Here is a 27,938-nt window from a genome sequence, read left to right as displayed (position 1 = left end):
TTAATCGTGCTTCCTCTGGAGGTCCCTTGTGTACTTGAGCCTCATAGCATTCAAGACACAACACGGAAAAATAAACACATCAGCTCCTTTCAGAGAGCTGGTATGTGTCCACATGGGGAAATGTACACATGCTTTGCATTGAATGTATGCCCAGAAGCCCCCACCCCCACCCCTTTTTCTGAGATTAAGCATTCAGGCTCCCTGGAAGTAACAGTAAATAAGGCATCGATTCAAACATCACCTACATTCATGCATGACCACTCTGCAAAACCTGATTACCGATTGCATTGTGCCGCCTATCACCCTGTGAAAGTTCAGAGGCTCCGTTGAATACACGGAGACTTTTCTTTGCCTTGATTTCAGGTCTAGAACCTCAGCCTGTTGCTGACTTATCAAGGCTGCCCGGGATGAAATAACAACGTGGGCTGAATCAAATGCCAGCACTAAGAAAGCGCAGGAATTTAGTTGATTTCCAGGTAACTTCTCTGTCCATCCCCAGTGTAAATAAACTGTTAAAGCAAAAGAGTCTTTGAAACTCCTTCCCCGGGGTCTCTCGTGACACTTATGGGACCTTTCCTGGGGCTCACGGGGTGGAAGATGAGCCAAGCAGAACGAGCTGGACCAGCCCCCATCCTCTAACAGGCACAACACAGGCTCGCCTGGCTGGAGAACTTTGCGAAGCGCCCCAAACGTCTCCCAGCTTCGACTCTCAGCCATTTCTCTTCTCAGCTCACAAAGAGCGGGGACGGAACAAACCGTCGCCACCTGCAGCCAGATCCCGGGGCGCTGCTTCTGGCGCCCGGCGAGGGAAGGCAGGCCAATGGCAAGAGGGCAGAGGTTCACACCCCCACCCCCAAACCTCTCAGCGCCTCAGTGCCCGGAGGTGGCTCCGCAGCCGAGAGAACCGACGCCCCCAGGCCGGCTGCCTGCTCCCCCACCGCCCGGCCCCACCCCCAATCCTTCCGGCGCCCCAGCGCCCACCCACCCGGGCGCGGGAGTGGGAGGGTGCCGCGTGGGCAGCCGGAGCAACAGGCGTGGGAGCAGCGCTCCTCGCACTTGCTGGCTCCGGAAGGCTCGGTCGCTTCCCTCTTACCTTCGCCGAAGCCAGCCCCAGGCCCCGCGCCCCGCGCGCGCGAGGAAGCTGCGGCCGGGGGCCGCCGAGGCGCAGAGCGCCCAGCAGAGCGGGGAAGCGCCCAGCAGCCGCCGCTCGGGCGGCTCCTCCTCGCCGGCGAAGTCTCGCTCGTCCCTCCTTCACTCGGTCGGTTCGTGCGTCGGTCCGTCCGTGGGGCCGTCCCTCCCCCGCCGCCGCCACCGCCGCTCCAGCCCCGGCTTGGCGGCGCGTCCCTTCCCCGCCTAGCCGCTCTGCTCTCGGGCTCGTGAGCTCCGGTTCGCTCGTTCGTTCCCTGCCCCCGCCGCTGCCGATGCCGCGCAGAGCCGAGCCGGGCCGGCCACGGGCTGCCTCTCCCGAGGTCCCTCTCCCGAGGAGGCGGTGGGGGCGCGGCGCGGGCGGGGCGGAGAGGAGAGTCCGGGGGAGGCGGCGAGGCTGCGCCCTCCGCTCCCCACCGATCCCCACGGGCCGAGCGGCCCCAGGCCGGGCCGAGAGCGCAGAACGGCCAGGCAGCGGAGGGAGCGAGGAGGAGGACCCGGGAGCCTCGCCACGGGAGGGTGCCCAGGGCGAGGGCGTGCGAGGGGGAGTGACTCTGCGCGAGGGTGTGTGTGTGTGTGTGTGTGTGTGTGTGTGTGTGTAGGGCGCGCGCGTGAGTGGGGGGGCTGCACGGGGTGGGGAGGCGGGGAGACTAGGCAGAGCCTGGTGCGTCTCCCCAGGAGAGTGGAGGAATCCTAGGGTGTGCCTGGAGGTGGTAGTGGAGTGTGCCGACGCGGGTGTGAGCGCGTGTGCCGGCGAGGGTGGGCATGGGGCGAGCGTGGCAAGGTGAGCTTGGCTTGGGGGTGGGGGAGGAGCCGGGCGTGCGGCGTGATCGTGAGTTCGGGGGCGTGTGTGGCTAGAGACTTGGGAAGAGGTGGCAGGGAGCGCCGGCGTGTATGCGCGTGGGGTGTATACACTTAACTGGCTGGCTGTTTCCCATTCACTTGTCCACGCGACAGAGCAACTAACTCCTCTCCTTGGTCACCTAGTGAGAGGGAGCGGGTCGCCGCGCAAGCTTCCAGGCTGACCCTGAATTGTCAATTGCATGTGCCAAAGCTGGGAAGATCCCAAAGAAGACAAATTGCCTTTACCTCCACGTAAAAGCCACTGACCTACAGGAGTGAGAAGGCATGGCCAGAAGGTCAGGATTCGCTCCAGTGCCCCACCACGAATACCCAGAATTAAGACTGGGGATTTGGGAACTCTCATTTCTCTATCTTTCCAGGGCGGGCCCAGGCCCTGGATCCTTTCCAGAGGCCCGAAGTTCCCTAATGCTTAGTACTTGGACCCAGCGGGGGTGTAGTGTCTAGCCGAGGGTCCCATGACCACCACGGCAGCACGAGTAGAGCGCATTGCTGGCTGCTAAGCCAAACCGTGGCCGGCTTTCCCTGTGTCTTCGGCCTGGGTGCTGGGAATCCCGGGCCTGGAGATCGCGAAACAGGCAGCTTCGTGCCTCTGCTGGGACCGGAACGCTTTGGCTTGAGAGATGGCAGCTCTGAGTATGGAGAGGTGTGTGCTGAGGTACAAAAGCAGAGGAAAGAGAAATGTGCGGCGAGGGTGAGGGCGTACTCGGCAGGACGAGTCTTTAACTGTGGTTGGAAAAAGACCTTCCTGAGTCAAGAATAGGGTTTCTGGCTTGTGGTGAACCGAGCCTGCTCCAGAAGTACAAGTCAAGGAGTAGTTACTGAGGTCTCAGCTACTCTGGGCCTCGGGTATTTTGGAGCTTCTCTTTCATAGGCTCACTTACTCTAACCAAAGCTCCTTTAAGTGTGTCAGCCTGAAAGGTGTACAATTGGCCCTTCAAGAGGTGGGCGTGGACCCCATTAACATTTACCAAGAGTCCTAGAACCCTGTGGGATTTGCATACTCATTTGCATACAGTAATAATGATTAACAACACTGCCACTCCCTGGCCAACCGGGGAAGAATTCAGGGAAGGCCCTGGCAGGGATTCTCCCTCCCTCCTCTATCTGGGAAAGAGGTTTTTGTTGTTATTGTTGCTGCTGCTGCTGCTAGTGGTAGTGTTGTTTTGTTTTTTTGTTATTTTGTTTTGTTTTAAATTATAACCTTAATTGAAGTGATTCCTGAGAGGAGGTACCCTGCCTCTGAGTGATCTGGTCCCAGTAGGGACACTTTCCTTTGGTCTAACACCTCCTGCCCAACTTTGGAGCGGTGAAAATCCAATATTTTATATCTGTTGAAATTTGAATTTCCTGTACATTCTTGCCGTTGTTCTGCAGCATAAAGATAGTTCCGGGACCTAGTCCCCCAAACTGTCAGGGAAGGAATGGTTACCTGGGAAGACCACTAGACTCTTGGAGTGGTCTACTAATGGGACAATTTGTGGCATCTGAGGCTTTGTAAGCCCTACGTGAAAACAGGAGACTCATTCACCCTGGCCCTCCAATCCCATTCCTCAGATGCTCATACTTGGTAGTATGCTAAGTGCAGTGCCTGTGACTCAATCTCTCTCTCTCTCTCTCTCTCTCTCTCTCTCTCTTTCTCTCTCTCTCTCTCTGTGTGTGTGTGTGTCTGTCTGTCTGTCTGTCTGTCTGTCTCGTCTCCAATATCTGGAGAAAAGTAAGGGAGACTTGGATTTCTAGTTCAGGCCACTGTAGGTTTTGTTTACAGTTCTCCCTGAGGCTGGATAGAGAGGTGAAAGAAGGTACCTGGATTAGGTTCGAGCAGCTGGATGAGACACTGACCAGGAGACACTGGGTACCCTCCATCTCATCCTGGAATCTCCCTAGCAATGCCTGTTGACTCCTTCCCCCCTCTGCCTCTGGCCCAGCCTGGCCGGGATTTTTCACTTGCTTTTCCCCCATGACACGGCCGCTTTTTCTTTAACTCTCGGCTTCTATTTAAAAAGCTAATTTGGGAGCTTGTCGATGCTCCCAATTCAGACATTTTAAATAGGAACTGAGAGTCAGGAGCTGCCAGGGCAGTAGGTTTCCTTCTCTTACCACTGACAGGGCTAAAGTGTTGGGGTTCAGTCACTCCGGCCCCAGTGTGTGTGTGTGTGTGTGTATGTGTATATGTGTGTGTGTGTGCATTCTGCAAGCTCAGGGTGTATTTCAGGTTATCTTTTCTATTTAAAGACAATGCCCCTATGGAAGACATGCATGTGTATGTCTGTGTGTGTCTGCGTCCTTTCCAAGCTGTGCGCACATAAGGATTCTTCCTTAGTCCCGAGGTTCTGGCCGCTATTTGAGGAGCCTGTCGCCATGTGGACTGTGAGAGGAAGGAGCAGTATATCTCAAAGTCTGCTCCCTCTTTGCTGACACGCCAGGCTGTTGTTGTCTGTGCCATTCTTTCTAGCACTGTTGTACTCAGGCTTGCTCTTTGAAGCTTGTCTGGGCTTCCTAAAGGGTCACTCTTGCCCTCACTTCTTTTGACTGTCCTACTTCGATTGTTTGTCCCATGCTGGGCAAGCATTTTGGAGTTGGGACTCTTCTGAGGGTTGCAAGCTTTCTACATTGAGAATGTCATGCACCTTGAAGGGGAAAAACATACTTTGAGGTCAGAGTGATTAGGTTTGAATCTGTCTCTGCTTACTTAACCTCTCTGTGCCTTCCCCCCACCCATCTCTAAAATGTCCAACGATAAAGTTACAGCTCTTCAGTGACTATCATAGATAACATACTTAGAACCATGTCTGGAATTTGGGCAGTTGGTTGTTGTTTAAGATAGGAAGTACAGAGAAATCTGTCTAGGGAAAAAGTTAGAACTGGCAGATTGTGTGCGGGTGCATGGGCACATACATTAAACCAACATGCACATGACAATACAAATGCCAGCCCGTAGCCTATCAGGTCAAGTTTACCTCATGGGACTATCTGAGTCCCTAAGCTCCAGAAGAGCATAAAGGAACAGAAACAGAGTCCTAGGGACAGGGGTGAGGAAAGAGCTCAGCAATCCAGATGCCCATAGGGAATGTCCTAGAGGTGAGCTTTATGCAGAAGGAATAAGTTCCAAGACCTGTTTGTCTACAGGTTCCAACCTCCCTGCTTTACCCAAGCATTTACCCAAGCACATACAGGCAGGTTTTAGGAAATGAAGCTGTGGGGAGTGTTCAGCAGGGTAGCCCCCAGTTCTTCATGAAACTTTTATTTTTCTCTCCTCCTCCTCTTCCTTCTCTTCCTCCTCTTCTTCCTCCCCTTCCTCCTTTCTTCTTCTTTCTTCTCTTCCTCTTCTCCCTCATCCACCTCTTCTTTCTTCTTCTGTCCCTGCTTCTTACCCCCTTGTCTCACCATCAGGCAGAGGAACTGATGAAATTGTTATCAGAGTCCATTTCTTTCAGTTCAAAAGAATATTAGCATATGAGGAGGGACATGGGAGACCATAAGCCAGAAGAGAAGCTACAAGCATTGCAACATGGGCTCCCTGGGGGATCCATTGCGACTTGTAAATCCTGAGGTATATTCAGTGTCTTAGTTATTTTTTTTGTTGCTAGGATAAAACATCATGATCAAGGAAATTTATTTTTAAAAAAGCATTTAATCTGGAGCTCATGGTTTTAGATGGTTAGAGTCCATCTCCATCATAGCAAGGAGCATGGCATCAGATAGGCAGGCATGGTGCTGGAACAGTAGAGAGCTTATATCTTGATCCATAAGCACATGAGACAATTGTACTTTATCCATAAGGCAAAGAGAAGAGAGAGGAGAAAAGAGAGGGAGTTGGGGAAAAGAGGGAGAAAGAGCGCTAGCTAGCTAACTAGAAATGAAATGGACTTTTGAAATCTCAAAGCCCACCCCACAGTGACACACCTCCTCCAACAAGGCCAGACTTCCTAATCCTTCCAAACAGTTTCACCAACTGGGGACCAAGTATTCTAACACATGTGCCTATGTGGGGGCTGCGGTGGGGGCGGTATTTTCATTCAAACCACCACATCTAGCTTCCTATGTCAACTCTGAGCTGGAACAGCCCTAAGTTGGCTGCTGGCTATGTATTCCGCGCCTTTATGGTAGACAGCACCACTCATAGATACATAAAGGAAGGTGGTTGGTAGAGGGGATCTCTGCAACATTCCCCTTGTGTTTTGAGACAGGACTCCTCGTTAGAAACTGCAGCTCAGCCTATTAGGCTAGGATGGCTGGTCAACAAGCCCAGGGATCCTCCTGTCCACACCTCCCCAGAGATGGGATCATATGCACATACCACTGCACCTGGCTTTTTCTGTGGGCATTAGAAGTTAACTTGTGCAGCCAGCACTTTACCAGCTGAGCTTTGCTCAGCTCCAGGTGCCTTCTCCTGCATGTGCACTGTTTCCAGAACCATTTCTTGCTCTTCCTTGCTTCTCTGTCTGTCCCTTCCTAGGAAGAGTTTATACAAACGTGTGGTGTTATTCTCATGCTGAGGATCCTTCCCTGAGCTCTCTCTGGTTCCTTGCTACCAGCTTTCTCTGTTCTTGACCTCCCTCTTTGCTGTATCTCACTATCCTCTCCTGTTGGACTGTCCCGGTGATGTCATCTGTCTCACTTCCGGACCTACTTGACCTACTTACACTCTTCTCCTGACACAGGCTCTGTCCCTTTCTGATGGCTTCTTGCTCTATCACATCTTCAAACCTTTGCCCATGCTGTCCCCTCATCTTCCAAAACACCCACCACTACTTTCTGTTTGTTTCCACATTGTTGAGCGATGTGAGCAAACATTTATTCACCCCACCTAGGGAACTGATGTCAGGTCAAAGATTGATTGCACTCAAATGTAGTGAGTTTATAGCGATTAAGTACAGGAGCATCGGGAACTCAACAGAGATTGGATGGGACACCTACTAGACAGCTTCTTCTCCCAGGAGTTGTTCAATGTTTGGAGCCTTGGTTTTGGTGGGTGATGATGGTGGTAGTGCAAGCTTGGGAATCTCGAAAGTTGCTGGGTTTCCTGAACCTCTAAGTTTATTAACTTCTTATTTCTATGAGTCTCTACTCTTTCCAGGAGAGAGGTTGTCTCAATTCTGAGCAAGTAACTATGGAACACTCTTTTTCTTAGCTAACTTCACTCAGCCTCAAGCCTTAAATACCCAGCACAAAGTTTATATACTAAGTTTTGGTAAAGTCCTTCCTGTGTCCCAGATAAACTAACTATTTCTCCTCTGGGGGTTCTGAAGTCCTTCTTGTGTATCTTAAAGGTAGTTCTTTCCATCTGTACAGGCTTACTTGTCTGCACACAGTGTCTCTTTGTAGCCTTTATGTGGTAAGGCAAGGACTCGGTCTCAGCCAGCTCTGAATCCCGGCACAGTGTGCGGCACATGGGAGATGCTCAGTGCATCTAGCTGATGATTTACCAGAACAGTCACTCCTTGATTAAGAGTGTGCAGAATATGTGAGAGATTTGCCTTCTGGTCTGTGTCCATATCCCTTTTTGGTGGTTCTCGAGCATGGACATGACGGCACAATGGGGAGAGAAAAAAGACAAGGGTATTTAGTTTGGGCTGATCCTAGATGAAAAGAATCCCATCCCACCACCCCCTTTCCAGAGAAAAGCTACAGCCTGTGATTCAGCTGGTCCTGCCTGTGAAGACTGGGCCAGTGTTTAGCCAGACAGGTTTACAGAGAATTCTTTCTTTCTCACCCTCCAAGATGTGAGTCACATCCTCAGAACATCACCTCTTTGGGAACAGCCAGGAGGACACAGACAATTACAATGTCCCTGTTTCTTTGCAGAAGTGAACATAGACTAGCATGGCTTAAAAACACCAAGACTGAAAGCTGCTGGATCTGAAGTATAACCTTTTGTGAGAGCTACAAATCCAGACCAGTGGAGGCTTAGTGGGGAAGCACAGTTTCTGGATAGACCAGGCTTCAAAGTTTGACTCTTTTACCAGCTGTACAACTTTCCCTCGCCTGCAAAACTGTGTTCTAATGATGGTATCATATCTTAGGACTCATAAGGGTGGTGTCATACTGAGTGGAGACATGCCTCACATGCAATTATAAGTGAAAATGTTAGCTGTCAGGATACTGTAGCTGGGTCTAGACATGACTGAAAACAGTTCTTTAAAATATTCAGCACAGTTCTTCAAATGCTGTTCATGAACCTCAGGCAGGACACCCAAGTTCTTTGATATGATGAATGTACACTTGACCCTCAGAATGCATGAGATCAGAGTCTACCCTTTAGACATTTCTTCCATTCCCTCCTCTTTCTGATCTGTGGTACCTTATTTCTGCAACTGTACACTTTAAGGTCTGTTTTCCCTTTTAAAATTATTTATTATAATTAGTTTTTACTATTTATAAATTAATTATAACATGTAATATATTATTTTATTGTATATTGTTTTATATATTATATATCATTTAATATATCTATATAGTGCACTGTATAATGTATAACATATTTATATGTGTAATATATCAATATATTTTATATAGTATATTTTATGTATATTACATTTTTGTATTTTATATATAAATATATATTTCCTTTTCTCTTTTTGTGTGAATGTATATTTGGACACATGTATGTGGATGTGTGCACCTGTGAATGTGTGTGTAGAGGCTAGAGGAAGATGTTGAGTATTCTGCTCCATTGCTGTGTGCCTATTTCTCTGAGACAGGGTCTCTCTACCTGGAGCTAGGCTGGTAGACAACAAGTACCAGTGATCTTCCTGCCTCCACTGCCACTACACTAGAGCTATTGGCTGCCATGGTCACATCCAACTTTTTCTGCACTTTCTGGGATCTGAATTCAGGTCCTTAAGATTGTGCAACAGATGCTCCTACCAACCAAGCCATCTCTATAGTCCTTCAAGGGTTCTATGTTTACCCATTCCTTCCTTGCCAGTAAGAACTGTTAAATCATTTAGACTAATACACAAATGATACAAAATTCGCATGTAAACTGGACAGAACACTAACCCATACAATGAAATAAAATGAATAAAATTTCTGGCATTCACCAAAGTAATGGGAGAAAACGTTGAGGACCCAACAAATGCTTCCTAACCCCACAGGTTTCTGTCCACTGAACCAAATGACATGACTCTAAAGAATGAGGTGGGCTGGTTCTGAATTCTGAAGCTAGAAAACCAAGTTTCTAGCCTTCGCAGAAAATCATCATACTAAGGAGATTTGTGCACAAAGTGTTTACACCTACTTCATTTGGCAAGCAAACAGACACAGTTCATGAGAACCCAACTCCTTCCAGCTCTGCACATCTGTGATGCTTGCAAACAAATGCTGTTGCTCTTCAGAGTTCAAAGCCTGGATTGACTCTCTCCTTGAGTTTGTGGGGGACTCAGCTACAAATCATCAATTGTTTTGGTGAATGGACAAGTAAGTACACAGAGACAGGTCAGTTATTATGTCCGTACTGCAAGGTCTTAAGAGGCTTCAGACTCTCAAAGCCTGTACTAACATAGGTTCTCAAATCTCTTCAAAAACGTCCTTAAAGGTAAGAAAGTTTTAGTATATGCCCTATGACCCCTCACTAGCATTGAACATTACCAACTCATAACCAATCATGCTTCATTTATATGCTAAAGCCTTTACACCATAGCTTTGAGTTACATTTCAGTTGTCATACAATGTTATGAGTAAATAGTTAAGCGACCTTCCCCTTGTTAACAAAAGCTATCTTTCCAAGGGAGACATTCTCCTTGCCTCCTTCCGTGATACTGAGAATGTTTGCCAAAGATAGTTGTGCCTGTGTGTCCCACATGTGGTCTTGGGATTTGGAAAAAGCTAAGGAATTTCCAGCATTCTGCCCAAAGTCTGTTTTGTTCTGTGTGTGGAAAGGGGCACACACACACAGTATGCCCGGAAGTGATGTCTCCATACGTAAGCTTCTTGGCATCAGTAGGTCTGCTGTGATGAGGCCTAAGCAGAGAGACTGGAGTTAGGACAGAGTCCAGCTGGGAACCTGGTTTAGTTAGGGTTTCTATTACTGTGATAAACACCATGACCAAAAAAATAAACTTGGAAAGGAAAGGATTTGTTTCAGCTTACAAGTCTCAGGAAACACTCTATTGCTGAGCAAAATTAAGACAGAAACTCAAGACAGAAACTTGGAGGCAGGAACTGAGCAGAGGCCATAGAGGAGTGCTACTTACTGACGTGCTGTCCATAGTTTGGTCAGTCTGCTTTCTTATACATCCCAGGACTGCCTGCCCAGGAATGGCACCACCTACATTAAGCTGGACCCTCCCACATCAATCACTAATTAAGACAATGAAAGTCCTACGGGCTTACATACAGGCCAATCTTATGGAGACATCTTCTCAGTTGGGATCCTCTCTTCTCATAGAATCCTACCGAGTATCAAGTTGGCAAACAAAACCAAAACCACCAACCAGAACAGTTCTTTGTTTCAGATGTGTCACCTCCCTTAGCTTTCTTCAAATCTTACTTTACCCCATGTTTCTCAAGAAGCTGAGACATAAAGCCAGACAGTAAAGTAGTTACCCCTGGCAGCTGCTAGCCAAACTGTTTATTTTTACTAGACACAGATACATTTTTCAGGGTCCATTAAAATTAGTTTGGGCTTTGTAACTAAGTTCTGGCCAAGGTAATATGTGCCACTCTCCACAAAACACCCAGGATGACCCTTCATGTGTTCAGTCTCTATCTTGATCCAATGGCTAAACAGGATTTCAAAGGATTTAAGGAAGGCCCAGTCACAGAAAACAAGGAGCCTGGATAGTCTGGAACATAAAGTGACCCTTCCTAGCCATATGTGGCCTGCGATATGAGCAACAACAGAAGCTGTTGTGCTAGTTGCTGAAATGTGGATGCTGTGCATCAGAATAATTTGTCTACCCTTATCAATATAGTGCTCCAAAGAAACTTTAAACCCTAAGTCTGACCATGCCACTTACCAGTCTTCCCTACACTTCAGTGCTTTTAGGCACAACAAATATGTACACCTTATGAGGACCTCCTACAGTCTTAGCAGTCAATGGAATTCCCTTTAGGTATCTCATCTCTTAGATTTGTACTTTCTAGTGTGATAGCTATTAGCCACATGGGACTACTTAAATTAATTTTTAAATTAAATTAATAAAATTACATGTTTTGTTCCTTAACTGTTGGGGTCATGCTTCATGTGTTACATGGATGACAAATGGAGTTCATGGTTACTGCACTGGACACAGCAGGTAGAGACTGTCCATCACCACGGAAACTTAACCTAGGCAGTGCGGATTTATGTAGACACATATTCACACTCTACACTTCCCAAGAGCCCCCCAGAAAACAAGCTGTGGTCTGTGCTCTCAAGAGCCCTCAGGTTGTCACATGTGTGACACATACCACACACACACAAATGACCCTTTGTTTTCACCTTTCCCAGTGAGCCTTCTGGATATAATCTTGTGTTTTTCTGAATTACCCAGTAACAAGGTTTTAGAGACAGTTCCCTCAAGCAGAATGAGCCTTGTATGCCCAAACGGATGGTGTCTCCCGAGAGCAGGGCAGGTGCCTCATTTCTACCTCTGCCCCAGCAGAAGCTGACCATCATGTTTTTCTTACCCCAGCTGTTGAGGGTTTGTGCAGGTTCTTTCCTCTGTAGCAGTTTTGTCCTTCCTGCTCACCTCTGATTACCTTACAATTAAATGAAGGTCTTTTGTAGATTTTTCCTCCCCTGCAAAGGACCTCTCCATACTTTCCAACTGTCCACAGATGAGACCAGTGATCTCAGGGCAGGAATCAAAAGCAGACCATTTATTGAAAATTTGATCCTTCCAGATCCTAAATTTATAAGCCTTGATTCATCCTCCCATTATACCCCCCCACACACACACAAACATGTTTTCCATCTATTTAATGTAGACAAGTAGTGCCTGTCTATTAAAGTCAGGATGCCTGGAAACACCCCTCTGTTTCTTAGCCCCAACCAACCAACCACATAGAAACAAGGGCCATTTTATCATGGGCCTCACTCTGTCCACCTCCTTCCATTGTTAACCTGACATACACAATAAGATGTAAGGCAGTTACAATTCCCACTGGTGCCAATGAGCTAAGGGTCTTCTCTTCCCTGGATTTTCCCTCCATGGGAACCTAAGGAGATCCAGGCAGAGACTCCAGTTCCTGCGACACCACAATAAATGGACACTGAGGCTCTTCTATAGCTCCTAACTAATAAATCAAATCTACTGAACAATACATTTACTGCAAATTTAAGAAGTTGTTCTTCCATTTTTTAAGTGTATGTGTTAAATCAAACTCAGAGTCATAAAGAAAAGAGACGCCTGCCCTAGTCTGAGGAAAACAACTAACTACAAGCAGCCACAGGCTTAAAGTAGCTAGCACATTACTGCCCTGTGTTATGGGGGTGAAGACCCTTTCTGGTAGATCCATGGAGCCTCCTCACTCACAGGCAGCTGCCATCCCCAAGGCAGTATGTTCCAGATGCCTTAACTGATGCTCAAGACCATTTTCAAACTTAAGCTCACTGCTCACAGGGCCCCTTTGCTCCAGATGTCTGAAGTGGACAAAAAGAAACATACTGCAGCCTCATTGGTGAAGAGCAGCCCTGGTAGGATGGTGACGATGGACAGAGGGAGCAGGGGAATGACCCCTGGCTGTCATTCTCCAAGAAGCTCTCTTTTACTTCCCATGTCACCCTAGGCTACCAGGTGGAAGGCAGGTACCACAGGTGCTTTGTCTCCCGGCAAGCTCTGCCTCTTACATACCAGCAGGAGGCATGTAGTGACAGCTGTTCTTGGTTGTCAACTTGACACCATCTGGAATTAACTAAGACCCAAGTGTCTGGTACACCTGTGAGAGATTTCTTTCTTAAATCATTTCACGTGGGAAGACTCCCTTTCAATTCAGATCTTTTGAGGTGGGCGGATCCATGTTTTATCTGGGCCACACTTTCTTCTGGCTGCCTAGATAAGGGCGTGAAAGAGGAAGTTGACTCTCTTCACCCGCTTGCTCTTGTTCTCACCAGTAAGTCGGTAAGTCCACTCCTTCCCTGGCACTGGAGCTTGCTTCCTTGAGATTCCATCGTGTACTGAAGGCCAACTGAGACATTCAGCTGCATGGACTGAACAACTGCTGGATTCTTGGACCTTCTGTTGGTAGACAGTCATTGTTGGACTAGTGGGACCTAGCCTGTAACCCATTTTAGTAAATCTGTGTGTGTGTTTTCCTTCTATAAAACCCTTACTAAACTAATACATCTAGTGTGCAACACATTTTATGTGGAGTCTTTGTTCATTCATTTTAGCTCAAAAAAAAAATCCTTATTAAACAGTTAAGGCAGGAGGATAGCACAGAGATTAAAGGTACTTGCCAAGTATGACTACTTGAGTTTGGTCCCTGGGAGCATGAATGGTAGGAGGAGAGAATTTTCTGCACAAAACTTTCCTCTGACTTCCATATGTGGCATGTACCCTCTCCAAATAAATATTTCAAAGTAATTCATCCATTTATCTAACATATACTTATTGAATGTCCACTAACTGCTAAGAGTATGCTAGTGAGCGAGATGGGAGGCCCTGCCTGTTTGGAACAGAGCTCATGGGAAATTGAAAGCCAGGCATGATCTAATGTGTGGGATTATTAAAAATCTCACTGGAGAGTCAGTGAAGACTGAGGGTGAAGAGATGGTAGGTGTGTGTGCGCGCGCACGCGCCTGTGCCTGCACACACATGTGGAAGCCAGAGGCTGGTTTCACATATCTTCTTAGATCAATCTCCACCTTGAGACAGGGTTTCTCATTCAACCTGGAACTCATCAATTTGATTTGGTTGGCCAGTCAATGAATTTCAGAGATCGACCTGCCTTCACCTTCTGTATTCTTCAGCACTGGTGATGAGTGGTGCAAAAGTGCACCACTGTTCCCAGTTTTTATGTAGGTGCTGGGGATCTAAACTCGGGTCCTTATGCTTGTCCAGCAGGCACTTTATCCTCTAAGCCATCTTCCCAGCCCCGGTTTTACAAACACTTGAAACAGTTGAATGAAGTGCACTTATTCTTAGATGAGAAACCAGAAGCCAGCATCATGCTGTGTGCTGACAGGGCTGGGTTATGTGACAGGGGTGAGGCTAGCCTCTAGGGTAGCTTCGAATGATGTGAGTATCAAGCGCAGACTCAAAGGAGTGAAGTGGGACACAGCATGGCAAAGGTTGCCAAGACAGACAGTCAACAGAGGTCCCTGGATCAAGCAGAAGAACTGGACTCCATCTCGTTGGCCACAGGGAACTAACTACCCTAGGCTTAGGGCAAACACATAACACAATCAGATCTGTGTTTGCAAGCCCACTCTGACCCAGCAGTATGGAGGGTGGAGTTGAGGAGGACTAGAAAGGAAGCAGAGGGACCAATTAGTAGGCTCCTGCAGCATTCCAGAGGAGAGTTGATGAGGTCCTCAACTACTCCAGATAGACGAGTGAAGCATGAGGGAAATAAGTTGGAGGTGAAAGAAATCAGGACTTTGATTGGCTAGGCCCAGGTCAGGCCTCTGCTGCCTGGGAAGATGATGGTGCTGGTCTCAGGCATGTTAATACAAGGCAGAGCTGGCAAGGTGGAAGGGGGGGGGCGAGTGTAGGTGGGTGGAGTAGTTAGGGACTCTTTAGGAAGAAGGGAGGTCAGAGTTCTCCTTTAGTGCTGTTCTGACAGAGTTGTTCATGCTGGGCTGCAGAAAGCTGTCAGGTGGTTCCATTTAGGACCCAAGAGCAGAGCAACCCTTCAGAAATGGGCTGGGGTTAACCCAAAACGAGCTCAACAGCTTCTTCGGAACCAGGGAAAAGAATTTTTAAAATAAAGCTGTACAAATCCCAGCATAGCAAGCCACGATATCTAGGGCTTAGAGAACTGCTGATTGCTTGGGAGATAAGAAGAGAGATTAACTCTTTGATCTCATCCCTTTACCCATCTTCTCTCCCTTATCCCCCCTCAAATTCACATGCGCGCGCGCGCACACACACACACAATCCTTTTCATCCCTAAACATCTCACCTTCTTCTGCACAGTCTTCCACACTTCCTCTTTGCATCTGCTGGTCTCTGCCTGCACCCCTCCCTCTCAGTCCTTCAGTGGGCAGAACTACTATATTCCAGATCCACACATAAGATATCACCAATGCCTGACCCCAGCACAGGATTAATTGCTATGCCCTGATTCAACTTCACTGGACTCTCCCCCTACCAAATAATACCATATCATGTTTCTCGGAGACCTCAGAGTCTGAGGTCTTTCTTGGCTGCCAAGCCAAGAACTTCCCAAATCATATTTGTCTTGATGTCCCCAGTATCTGGCACTAGGTCTGGTTCATTGCCACTATTTAAATAAAAAACAAAAACAAAAAAACTGTTGGAATGAAAAAGCACAGCCCCCAGGGGAGGACACAGGACACCATCACCAGCCATTGCTTTATTGAAGAGAATCACCTTTGTCCTCCTGATGGTCACATGCCACATGGGAAATAAAATTGGGATGGACAGAAGACAAGGTCATAAAGGTAGTACCCACCTTTACCTTCTGTGCTTATGAGAAGGCCCGTGTTTCTGTGAGACTCTTTATTTTATTCCCACTTTGCGGAGGAGTATTTGGCCTTCATCAAAGGCAGGAGCTCCTTTGTATTGTGGTGCTCACACACTTCTGCCAGTCAGCTTTCCATGACATAGCAAGTGCTTGGGACGATTAACTTAGAATGAGGAAACATTTACTTTGCTTCACAGTTGCAGATGGTTAGTCCAGCTGTGTTTGGACCTCTGGAGAGGCAGCACACTGTGGCAGAGAAAAACCTGCTTATTTCATGGTTGGACAACAAAAGAAGGGGGGGGGGTCCCACTCTTTCCTCAAGGGTATATTTCTGTAAACCAAAAGACCCCTGTCTAGAATTTGCCTCTTGACAGTTCCACCACTCCCTTAAAGGGCCTTGCTGGGGACCAAGCCTCTAACCCAGTGGTTCTCAACCTTCCTAATGCTGTGACCCTTTAATAACAGTTCCTCATGTTGTGGTGACCCCCCCACACACACACACCATAAAATTATCTTTGTTGTTATTTCATAACTGTAATTTTGCTACTGTTAGGAATCTTAATGTAAATAGCCATGTCTTCTGATGGTCATAGACGACTCCTGTGAAAGGGTCATTTGACTTCCAAAAGGGTCATGACCCACAGATTGCAAACCACTCCTCTAACCCAGTGGCCTTGGAGTCTAGCACTTGTTTAACACATTTATGGAGACAGGAGACATGAATGAAATTCCCAGTATTTTGGAGTCTGTTCTCAAAGAAACTTCCAGCTATGAACCAACATGGCACTTTGGGTAGCTCCTATGAGACAGGAAGACCTAGAGTCTGGGATTGTCATCAGAAATTAATAATAGTAATGATAAGATACAGCAACACACTCTTGCTGCCATTCACCACAGACCACAGTGCTAACCTTTTCTCTGCGTTCTCAGTATTCCGTTCATGGCAACACTCCTGGGAAGCAGGTGCAATCATGCCCAGAGAGCAACTGAGCAAAAGGGGCAGAGGAGTTGAACAGTTTGCTCAAGATTCCCTTAGCAGGAATGGCTTTAAAGCCCTGGCCTCTGACTCCTGAGTGTCCACTCCTGTTTTGAGGGCCACTTGTAGGGAAGCTCATGTGAAGACAAACAGCAAGGGAGGCCAGAGCACCAGGGCACGTGAGATCGGCAGGTCCTACCCTACCAGTTGCCACTCTGCCCAGGATCACTGCTTCCTCCTGGCTGCCTTCACTCCTTTCTGTGTGGGTTCTCTCCTTCTACCATAATGGTTTTGGAGATCAGAGTTGGGCCATTGGGCTTGGCAACTAGCACTTTTCCAGTCTGAGCCATCTTACCGGCCTGGGAGCTCTGACTATTAAACTCTATACTTCAGAGAAGTAAAGAAAGAAGGCTGGTCTCCTGCTCATCCATGGAAGGAAACTCTAGGAACAAGAGGTCAGCATGTGCTTGTTGCTCTAAGCCCACAAAGGATATAGATAACAGATGCTTGCTTCTAGCTGATCAGAGCTCAGCAAAACCCTCAAAGTCTAAGTGAATTAGGAGGTGCCTCTGCCTCTTCCCTTCCTTACCTCCTGATCTCTCAGCAGTGGCCTTTAGATGGCTACTTTCTGAGATGCCAGCATTGCTGCTGTCTGGAGCTGAGTCTCCATACTGGTAGTTTTGGTTGCTATGGTAATTGAATTCACTTAAAGTTGTCTCCAAGCTAGTCTATCTACCTCTGTCTGCCTGCAACCTGGAAGAGTACAGCCCAGGGCTTAAAGAGAAGACAGAGGGGGAGCTGGTGGCTTGTAGCCCCTTGTATTTTTCCTGATCTAGAGGTCCTCTTTGGAAGTAAATAGATAATTGTGGAGAAATGTTCTTTCTGTCTTCCTCACTGCCACCCTTTACTATGTAGAAAAGCATGATCAGCAAAAGCAGAAAATACTTTGAAAGCATCTTGCATTCCTTGGTATTCTGTTAGTCACTCCGCAAACACTTACTGAGAGCCAACTATTCAGGCTCTGCTGTTTTTCTCTGGGTTGCAGAGGTTTCACACCTCAGCATCCTGAGCAGCAGGAACCATCCCCAAATGACTCAGCCATGTGGCTACTGCTCTGAGATTCAGGAGAACAACCAGCCATAGGGAGGCTCTGATAAGGAGACTAGGGATTGTGGGGAACTGTCTTTTTCCTTTTCCTTTGCAAAAGGGAGACTTATGCACCACAGGCTGCTGAAAACATGGAGCAGGAGCAGAGGTCTCCAGAGTGAGCAGTAGAAAGGGGTTGTTGATCGGGGGCTTGAGAAGCAATTCAGATTCCTTCCTTCCACCATCCTATTTCAGATGAAACTACCATGTAAAGACAGACAGCAAGGGTGGGAGCCCAAGTCATGGAACTGGAGGGTTCTTGAGGTAGACAGATTCTTCCATGGCCATCCCCACTCTCCTGGAGATAGGAAGGCTGTCCTAGAATATTTTTGAGACCCTGGCCTTTTGTTATCACCACATGAAACTAACAACTAAAAATGTCTATAGCTCCCTATGCACCATCAACCATGCTAAAGGCTGAGAAGCAAGAGCAACGGAAGCTCAGCCAAGACTTTGGAGAAATCACAGTCAGAGAGGATGACAAATGATCAATACCAAGGGATACATACTAGAACTCTAGCAAGGGCCAGGCTCACTGGAAGCCCAGTGCTGCAAGGAGGACAAAGTTGGCTGGGAAGGAGGCACACAGGCAAGACATTCTGACTTATATTGGTGATAAGAAGGCTTTCTGAGACAAAGTCATTTTGTACAGACTCGGATGTGAACAAATTCTCAGAGAAGTGTGACCACGAACAGCTTGTCTATTGGTGGTAGAGAAGGCTGAGGGAGGAGAGTGACTGGAAATGAGCCAGTCAGGAAAGCAGCTGTTAGATAGCCAGTGTGGGGTCTGTGCTGCAAAGGTCAAGAGACTCTTCAGCAAAGAACTGTGCACAACAATGGTGGCAGTGCTGGGAGGAAGTGGGAGGTTTACAGCCTGGACCAGAGCTGCTGAGCTACCAAGAAAAGAAGCTCAAGGAAGAATGGGCAGCAGCAGAAACCATGGTCGCCCGACTGCGTAGGAGAAGGAACAGGGCAACATAGGATGGAAAAGGAACTGGAATTAGGAGCCTCAGACATCAAGTTGGGGGGTTCTGTTTGGGAAATGGGAATGAGTTGTCTAGAATATTCAAAGTCAAGGGCCTAGTAGGCAATCAGAGTCAATGGGGTTAGAGAGTATACACAGAGGGATCCTGAGAATAGAGGTGACAGTTGAAACTGTGGGATGCAACCACACTGCCCAGGAGGAAGGTTCAGAGATGTAAGAGGAAACAAAGACAGCCCCTTGGACAGTGGTCCAAGACAAGGCAGCCAGTGTCTCTCCAGCAGATGGTGGAGTTGCCTGGAGTCCGGGTTCAGTGGAAGAAGATTGGCTCACAGAGGATATGGTCATCAGTGAAGAGGCCACTAAGAGAAGTTTGTGGAAAGATGATAAAAGGAGGTACCTCTGAAAAGCGAGAGTGCATAAGAATCCTGGTAGCTGGTTAGGATTCAGAGACAGGACCCTGCCCCTACTAGATGGAGCCCGGGAATTTGCATGTCTAGCAAATGCTAAGTTGATGCTGAGTTTCTGGGTACCCTACTTTATGAGCTACTGATCTAGTTGCCAAACCTGTTCTTGCTGAGGTTCAGATAGCAAATTTAACCTTTCCTATTGTGATTCAAGTTTGACCTGCTGAGAGGAGGAAGGGGACGAATAGCAGCAACTGGAGCAAACGGGCTTTGCTTAGCATTGTGGCCAAATGTCTGGAGTCTACATCCAAGAGAATTTCATTGCCTTGGCCCATTGATGTCTTCTAACCTTTGAGGATCACTGTCAGCCTCTGGATCTCATTCCTTCCCAAGCAGCACAGAGACAGCTGCCTTATGTCTCAGACCATCATGAATAGAAATTGCTCCAGATACAAGAACACACACTTCTTCCATTTTTCATCCAAGATAACAGTTCAGATCCTAGCACTGGGGTAAGGAGGCTCCTGACCTCAATGCTAGTCTCCCTCCCTATCCAACCCACCTTGCTTAAGCCTCATTCTCTAGCAGTGGAGGAAACCCATAAAGCAAATCTAAATCCAATCCATCGGTGTCCGAGAGCACATTGCCAAAATAGACGAGACACCATGGGCAGTATTTAATTATGAGCAGGCAGAGCAAATAGGAAGGATGCAATAAAAATGCTAATCAGGGAGGGAAAAAAACAGGCTTCATTTTCTTCTAGAACAGACTAAAGCCTATCTCCTCCTCCTCCCTTCTTAACCCTCAAATGAGGACCATGAGGCTTTTCTGAATGTGGTGGCATCATGAGAGGTTAAGTCTGTTAGGCCCACTCCCCAGATTCTTCCAGCTGCCAGTTCCCACATTCTAATTCCTAGAAGACTAGGTCCAGAGGAATGGAGTCAGACCTTCCCTTGTAAGCACACACCTTCTACACCAGCCAGGGAGAACTGTAGCAAATTTGGAAAATGAATTAAATTATTACTCAAGACTCAATTCCATGTCCCAAGAAGCAGCATAGGAAGGAACTCTCTCCCCTCCTGGTAGCATATCCAGAATTTGAAAGCGGGGGGTTGGGGGGAGATATAGAAATAGAGAGACAGAGAGACAGAGACAGAGAACATAAAAGTACCCCCTAAACAGCCTGAACTCAGTGTATTGGGCTGTCTCTTGCCTACAAGTGAACCCACTTCCTAGCTACTTCAGATGAATTTGGGGACACTCAGTCTAGCTCTATGTTGCCTGTTCCTTAGTTCTCCCTAACTTGGCTGTGTTTGACTTTGAAGTGTGGTCCAGTATTTGCAGGCTTTCCTCAGCTGACACCTCAAGTAGCTGGATCCTTTGGGTGATTCTGTCCTTCTTTGTTAGTTTGTGCCACTGCTGTAGATGACAGATTTAGTTCTCTAGATTCCCCAGGTCTCTAGGCTGCCTGAGTTCCATCATGTTACTTCTTGATAAAACTTGTTTTCTTCATAGCACTAACCCCAAGGTCCTTGCCCAGGGCTGGTCTCTTTTGTTTCCTGGATACCTCTAATACCCTTGTTGACTCCCCAGCAATTCCCTCTTCACTGGATTATTCTCAAATCCTTATGCAGATATGTGCTCTTCCAAGACAAGAATTGGCCTGATGGGCCACCATACCATTTATCTTCTTTCACTACCACACAGAGCCAGCACCCAGAATCACAGTAGCACCATATCACAGAGCACCCAGTATCGCAACTCCTGGCTACTACTCCTTCTTAGAAAAAAAGTCTGTTGAAATTGAAGTTTAAACTTCAGCTTAAATTCCTATTTGCTTGCTCTAAGACCTTGGGCAAAGTATTTACCATGTCTGTGCCTGTTTTCTTATTCAACAAACAGAGGGGACATTCATCACATATTTATTAAAAACAATTCGATTAAAATGCACACAAAAAAGCTTAGAAAATCTTCCTACCACATAAATAAACATCCAGTGTCAGCTATCGCTGTTGCTATATTTGTTATTAAATATATTACTGTATTTACTATTTACTATTAAAATCAGGGATAATATTATTGCTTGTATGTCCAGAAACTTGGTAAAGTGTCTGACATGAATAAACACTCAATAATCTTGAATGGCTGAATAAATGAATAAATGTTCTTTTAGGCTAATTATTCCAAAGGTTCTCAGTTTAGAGAGATGACCCACATGTCGATAACCATGCTTAATGCTTAAATAGCTATGATTTCAGCATCTATGTGGAAAGGATTTCCAGTCAACAGTCTCTCACTCCCCTTAATTTTTAGTCTGACGATCAGTTCCTAGTCCTGGTCCATAGCTCATTGTTCTTTTCTCTGGGGCTGAATCTCTTCCTTAACTGTAACAAAAGCAATAAAAACATTCAAAGGAACCAGCAAGGGGATAAAGGATACAAAGGAAACTGCTGGTTATAGAGACCATATTTCTTGCTGTAGAGACAGTATTTCCTGGGTCCTACCTGGGGCCTATTTATCACAATTTTTGAAAGTACTGGAGCCCTAATATGTGAGCCTGTTCACTATTAGAGAGGGACACTGAACACTGCAGGGAGCTGAACAGGAGCTCAGACACAATGAGGATCCTTCTAGACCCAAGTGCTAGAACCACCAGAAGAGCTTTACTCTCTTCCACACCTCATTAGAGAGCTCTGGTAACGGAGGATGGAAATACTTTATTCAAACATTGCTGGGCCGTTGGGATATAAATTTGCTATGGACGTTCAAAACAGAATCTCAACAGAAGTCCAAGTTCCTCATTTTACAGCTCAGACAGAAGAGGTAAACAAGGCCTGAGACCTGCCATAGTCCCCCACTGATACTACCCCTGCTGCTGACCACAGAGATAGATAATCCCAGATGCTTCTTATCAAATACAAGTGGGTAGGTGGGGTTTGAATTGTTTTTCCACTTTCTTTTTATTGGCATTCTTTGAAACTATATCCTTTATTTTCACATAGTTCAATCAAATATCACCAATTCCCTGAGTAACCTAGAGTTACCTTATGTAAACACACATACATTTTCCACTGCTAACATGGAGCGAAAGCTTGCTTTATACACACCTTGGTTTTTTTTTTTTCCCCACTCAATATATTTTGGTATTTGTTCTATTTTAGAATACATGTGCTTACACTATTGCTTTGGCGGCTGTCTTAGATTGTTTTGTGAAAATTAATTTATTTAACCTTATTTACATAGTTCCCAATCATTAGCTTTCACAAATAAAGCCATAATGAGTAACCTGTGGCCAAGTAGCTGCAGGTTACATGCAAGTCCATCACAAAAGGACTCTCCAGAAGAGGAATTGTTTGGTCAGTGTCTTTTCCACTGGAACATTTAATAACTGCTGAAAAATGATGTCTCACGGGCACTTCCTCCTCTCTTTTTAGAAATGATAAAACAGAAATTCCAAGAGGGCAGGTGACTTGACTGAAGTCTTGCAGATCCTAAATAAAACAGCTGCAGCTGAGTGTAGTGGTTCATATGTGTAACCCCAGCACTTAGCAACCTGACCCAGGAAGACTGCCAAGGGTCACCTAAGCTACAGAGTGAGTTCCTATCTCTAACAAAGCAAAACAAACAAACCAGCACTCAACTGGGTTAAGAATTAGTTCTTTTGTTTTTTTTTTGTTGTTGTTGTTTATTTGTTTATTTTGTTTTGTTTTAGACAATGTCGTACTATGTAGCTCTGGCTGACCTAGAACTCAGTATGTAGGGTAGGACAGCTTCAAATTCACAGAGATCCACCTGTTTCTTCTTCCCAAATACTGGCATTAAAAGTATATACTACCACGTCTAGCTAGAATCAATGGGTTTGGTGTTGTTTGTTTGTTTATTTGTTTAACACTTTCTAAATAAGAGGCTCAAAGCAATCAGGGATAAGAAAGAAACACATACATTTCTTGATTATAGGAGTATCTATGACTTCACATACGTACTTAATGTTTTACAATGTGGACTGAATTTTGGAAAAACTATACTCTCTGCATGAAAGCAAGCCTGTAGTCTGGAAGGCGAGAGAGACAAATAAAGAAGCAATTTCCTCTTAGCATGATGGAATTTGGATGAGAGATGAGGTACAACAGCAGCCTTTGATGGATACCTAGTCAGCAGAGGCTCCTGGAAGAGGAGGGATTTAAATGTCATTAGATAATCTAAAAATGCCCTTTTGTAACATTACCTATGACTTCCTCCCTTCACTATTTTCCATTCCAAAAAGTTCTTCATAGGTAGCAAAATGAATTGCTCAGTGGAAGCACATCATAGCTGGATGGTAGTGGTAAGCATGGTATTCTGAGTTTCCACTGTGCACCAGATACTGTCTTCTGGTTCCACAACTGACTAGCAGTATGGCCACAGGTGGGCAACATCATCAGTATGTGCATTGGTGACCGCAGCTAAAACATTCTTTTATTATTATTATTATTATCATCTGGCTGACCAGATGACTGTAGCTCCTCACCAGTTTTTGTAAGCATGGCTCTGTCTCTGATATCACAGAGGTCTTTACTGCAAGATTGAAGTAAAGGGGTCATTAAGAATGGAACCTCAGGAAAAGAGAGCAGGGGCTAAATGAGGCTTAAGCTAGCAAGTCAACCTTGGGAGATTCCATTTAGAGAGACATGCTGCTGTGTCACAAATAATAGTGACAAAGCCTTATAGTTCTAGTTTTCCAAAGTGATTTAGTGTGTTATTTCCTTTATTCCTCATAGTAATGAAGGGAAGAAGAAAGTTAGGGGGCTTCTAGTCTCTTCCAGGGTTTGAGGCAGATCCATCATAGGCTTCTAGCTGGGACTAATTTGAAGTCCCCATGAACCTCCAGAAGCCTGCACTTAGATGGCCTTTGTGCTGCCACACCCCGGCCGGCCCTCACCATTCTCCAGCAGAGTAACAGAATTCCCTCTTGGTGCTGGAACCAGGCCTTTATTTCCATAGAATGACTCTAATGGTGGTTTAGGTGACTCAGAGCCAATCGATCTGACTGCAGGGCCTGCTATGGCCATTGACAGAGCTGTGGTAGGACATTTTCCTGGTTCAGTGAGCATTTCAGGCTCCCTAGATTATCTACCTAACCTTCTGGCTCATCTGGGTCTGACCCTACCTTGTTCTTCTGAACCCTTCTTTTCTGAGGACTTCTACCCTGCTTGAAACCCTCCTTCCTGAACCACTGTGCTTTGTTCATTTCTAGATCCTCTTTTCTCTGTTTGCTCAACAACCAGACAACTTCTGATGGACATCCTTGATGTCCACCACAAGTCAAGATGGCTGTCTAGCTCCTGCTGTGTGTTTGTCAAACCGTTGGCCTGCTTGCTGGGCTGCCCACTGCATCTGACTTTGCCCCAAAGCTGTACCCATATGACAATAAGTAATGTTCCAATCCTAGGCCCAATTGTATAACCTAGAGGGCTCTAAATTTTGCTTTGACAGCCTCTGTCCACCAGCCTGGAAGCCTGTCATGCCAGTAGCAGCTGGCTGTGCCATCTTTTCTGCAGCTCTATATGCCCACTATGAAAGTGCCCCCTAGGTTTTACTTCCCTTGCAGGTGTGAATAAGAACACAGCCATTTGAGGTCCCTTGAGGGAAAGCTCTGTCTGAAAACAGGCATGATTACTATTTCCATCACCTTTCTAATCCTGTAATCACACATTTGCAGCAGGGAGCCTGGCCAGGGAGAGGCCACTTACCCAAGCAGCAGGAAAGAGGGGCCTGTGTGCTGTATGCCAACCATGCTTATTGGAAACATAGGTATGGCTGCCTCTCATGAGCAGTAAAATGAATAATCGAGGCATTTATTCCCTATCAATTAACATCCAAATGGCTCAGACCTGGGTTCACATTATGAAAGCTTTGCCAAAGACGATCTAGCACCCTTCCAAGCCAGGAGGATGATGCTTGAGATTGAGTCCTGTCTGGGGGCTGCAAGGTGTGAACAGGGAGGATGTCTGGATTGCTGACAACCATCCACAAAGATCCTCCCATGCTCCTCCCGTTGGATCTTGTAACTTTTAATTTGGAAGCCTATCTCCCTATCATGACGAGGGTGGGGGGGAATCCAACAAATGTTTAAAAAACGATCATTCAGAACAACTCCCTAGGGCCTAGAGAGATGGCTTAGTGGTTAGGAGCACTACTGCCCTTTCTGAGGCCCGAGTTTGATTCCCAGAACTTATGTCTTGCAGTACACACAGGCCTGTAACTCCAACTCCAGGGGATCTAGTGCCCTCTTCTGGCCTCCATGGGTACCTACACTCACATGTACATATGTACGTATAATTTTCTTTGTTTTAAAATCTAGAGTTTCAAACAGACACAAGATCAATTTTCCTTTTGAGATCATGAAAGAGTGAAGACAAATGAGACTAGGCTCCAGAAGGGGAGGAGAATGTTCTTTCGGACCATCTGCATGTGAAACAAATATAACCAGCAGCTTTTGTGGCAGAGTAGGGGAGTAGAGGGGAAAAGGGGCCTGGGTAACAGAGCAGCCACCCTGGCTGTGTAAGAGGGCACCCCAGCCAGAAAACATATATTACTCTTACTTTTAGATAATTCCAAAGCAGAGATCAGACTTTTCCCTCCAAGTGATTGGTCTACTTGTACATAAGAATCTCTTCTCTTGTGTGAATGGAACATTATCACCTGCTTTTTCTGTAACACAGATCACCTCAGAACTCAGCAGCATACAAAGAAAAATATTTATACAGCTTACAGCTTTGCAGATCACCTACAGTCAACTGAGCCTCTGTATCATGCATCTTTTATCCTCCTGCCTGGACTAGTGGGATGGCTAAAGCACCTGATGGTGAGCAGAGCAGAAACATGTAGAGCCTCTTAAAGCCTAATACTGCCATAGCCCCTAAACAGTGGAGAGAGGTACTCCACTCCTCTATGCAAAGAACTCCAAGTATGGAGTGGCCTCCCGAAGAGTCTGTTTCTATCCACCCCAGACAGAGAAGACGATGACCAACCAAAGCAACTATTCAGCCTGAGTCCAATGTGGTGAACCAATGGGCTTATTAGGGTTAGTTACAGAAGCATGGTTGATCCCCAGCAGCTGTGTCACTGAAAAGCCTTCCCCAGCATGGGTAACAACTCAAGAATTCTGAACTCCTGAAGTTCTTCATGCAACTACCCAAACAGAGTCTCCCCATGCCTAGAAATTACTCACAGATAGATTACATAGCCAGGGACAGGGATGTCTAATCTCAGGGAGGAGATCTGAAAGTCTTGCAAGAATCCTAAGCCTTGTGAGTCTGTGAAGTTCTTGTGAATCTCATGTGCATCCTCCGAAATCCCCTAGAAGGAAACAGCTACAGCAAGTGGCATGTAGAGAGGGGAGGGGAGGGATGTGGGCTACTGACAGAGACACAGTGCTCAGAACACAGTCACAGTCATGCTCCCTCCCCCGAAGCTTTTACAGAGCTCTTAAAACTCCTCTTTGGAGAAAACGAAACAGGGCCCTCCAAAAGAAGACACAGTCATCCAGGGTAAGTTGGCCTCATGACCCCTCCCCATCTTCCCCCGGAAGTGATCAGCATGTGTCTCCTCAAAGAACAGCAAGGCAGAGTTTGCCCTGAGCCAAATTATTCTTTCTATCTTGTTGGTGCTTAGGCCCTCAGAAGCTGCAGTTTTCATGTCTGAACTTTCCCTGGGAAAATAAGGCAGCCAGAGGAACACACAGCAAAGAGCAAATAAGTAGGAGACACTACAACTTGAGGACCATGTGACCTGAATTACTGCTAAGTAGGAAGCGTGGAGCAGAGAGATGAGTAATGGCCTGCCAACCTCAACTTAACTCGAGTCCAGCACATGGAACTGGGATCTTATAAATGATCCAGACAGAGAATTCACAGAATTCGGATAAAAGAGCATGGCCTTGCCAGGCCCCTGGACACTTCAGGCTAACAGGTTGTAAACACCAGCTGTCGAATTTCCATCAATGAGAGTGGCTTAGAACTGGGCTATGGGGTAGCAGCAGCAGCTCTCAGAATTTCCAAAGAACTGCGTATGACCCCCACTCCATTTCCAACCCTATAACCCTCCCATCCCCCAATTAGATAGACCCTTACTGTCCTCTTCCCTGCCATAAAGCATACTATCACACAGCGTCTCATTTACTAGAGGCTACCAAAAGAAAGCTAAATTGGGACTTTGTTCAGTTGCTGATGACTTACCCCTATTACCCTAACTCATTTTCAGTGGCATTTCAACACTTTGGTAATGAATTAGCTCTACCATTTCTGGCACAAAGAGAAAAGGGTTTAAATTAATTTTTAGCAAGGGATCCGATTGGCCCAGGCCACTTCCCTCCCACTGTGTTAACATCAATGTCTTGTCTCGTTAAATGCCGATAAACAAGTGTAACATTCTAACAAGCCACAAATTGGCTTATTGACACCTCTGTCCACTGCTCTCTGTTTCCCAACCCCCTGCTTTATAGACATTCTGTGGTTACACAAAATGGAGGCTCTTATGAAACACTGGAAGGAGGAGACCACATAGCCATCAAGGCTCCCAAGCGGCTGGGTTTTGTTCTGTTTGATTTAAATATAACAGTAGATTATTGGCACTCAGTGCCTCTGCTCTGGGCTCCATTTGAGGCCTAGGTATTAATGGACCTCCCTGCAGAGTGGGTGGACTCACTCTGATGCCCCACCCATCAGCTTTTTCTGGAGTGGCTCCAATGACTATGACATTAGGTAGCCCTCTCTGTGTCAGCACATCAGTAGCTCTTTAACTAGCCAACTTTGTTTGCTGCTGAAACTTTAAGACAAAGATGAGCAGTTGTATGCTGGGCATA

This window comes from Grammomys surdaster, unplaced genomic scaffold (genome assembly GCF_004785775.1).
Source record: "Grammomys surdaster isolate TR1022 unplaced genomic scaffold, NIH_TR_1.0 126071, whole genome shotgun sequence".
NCBI lineage: Eukaryota > Metazoa > Chordata > Mammalia > Rodentia > Muridae > Grammomys > Grammomys surdaster.
The sequence above is the reverse complement of the archived record's forward strand: the minus strand, read 5'-3'. Positions refer to the sequence as shown.